This window comes from Pteropus medius, unplaced genomic scaffold (genome assembly GCF_902729225.1).
Source record: "Pteropus medius unplaced genomic scaffold, Ma_sr-lr_union100, whole genome shotgun sequence".
NCBI lineage: Eukaryota > Metazoa > Chordata > Mammalia > Chiroptera > Pteropodidae > Pteropus > Pteropus medius.
This window is the reverse complement of record NW_024349803.1, coordinates 16,523,342-16,524,239: the sequence shown is the minus strand read 5'-3', so window position 1 is coordinate 16,524,239 and position 898 is coordinate 16,523,342. Positions and strand designations below refer to the sequence as shown.

Genomic DNA, 898 nt, shown 5'->3' with positions numbered 1-898 from the left:
TTTTTGTTCATTTGATGAGTTTCAATTTACTGTTTTGTTATTCTTTTTGTTGCTAAAATTTTCCCATCTTCTGCTGGTGGAAACCCTTTCAGTTGACCCCGGGTCCCTTTGACGTGACTCCCTTAGCTTTTCACTGTTTCACAGTTTCCTTTCCTGATGATCCAACCCATCTTGCATATTTTCTTTTCTTTTTTTTTCTTTTTTTTTTTTTAGGCGAGGCAACCTTGGCCGACCTCACAGATTGCAAGGACCTTGTCAGCTTACAATCCCTTATTTTTTAAAAAAAATTTTTTATGCCTACAGCACCTGGTCTTCCTAGGTGGTCTCCCATCCAAGTACTAACCAGGCCCAACCCTGCTTAGCTTCCGAGATCAGACGGGATTGGGCTTGTTCAGGGTGGCGTGGCCGTAGACTACATTTTCTACCTACCCTTGGAATCAACCAATGATTTCTCTAAGTTGCTCCATTCTTGTGTTGGGAAATGGTCTTCAAAGACCCAAATCTAGCCTCTAGAGGTACTTATCACCGCCAGGCCTTGTCAATGCATAGAACTACAAATGAATATGTCATTTGCTTCGACCTCTTTCCTTGTCCCCCGTTCTTAGGCCAGCGCCTAGGACACAGAGGGTGCCCTGATGTATGAAGGCCCCTTTCAGCCATGAACTGCTAGCTTTCTCTTTGACCCAGCTGCAACTCAGCAAGTAAAAATCCAGTGTTCTTCCCCTGGAGGCACAGTACACTGCCCCGTCTCACTGATGTGGGACTTGGCCATGCGACCTATTTTGGCCAGTGGAATGTTGGTGGATGTGAAATGAGCAGAGACTTTAATATGTTTGTGTGGTTTGGCTTGGGCTTTGGTGCCTTCTGCACTAACCACGAGGAAAGCATGGTGTGGATA

The 898-nt window shown here is 45.2% G+C and overlaps 1 non-coding gene across 1 annotated transcript; it reads right to left on the bottom strand.

Annotated features, from left to right (window-relative positions):
- Nucleotides 1-294: 294 nt before the first annotated feature.
- LOC120582513 (5S ribosomal RNA) lies at nt 295-413 on the bottom strand. Its single transcript, XR_005647585.1, has one exon. It is a non-coding gene; the product is annotated as a 5S ribosomal RNA (ribosomal RNA).
- Nucleotides 414-898: the final 485 nt, after the last annotated feature.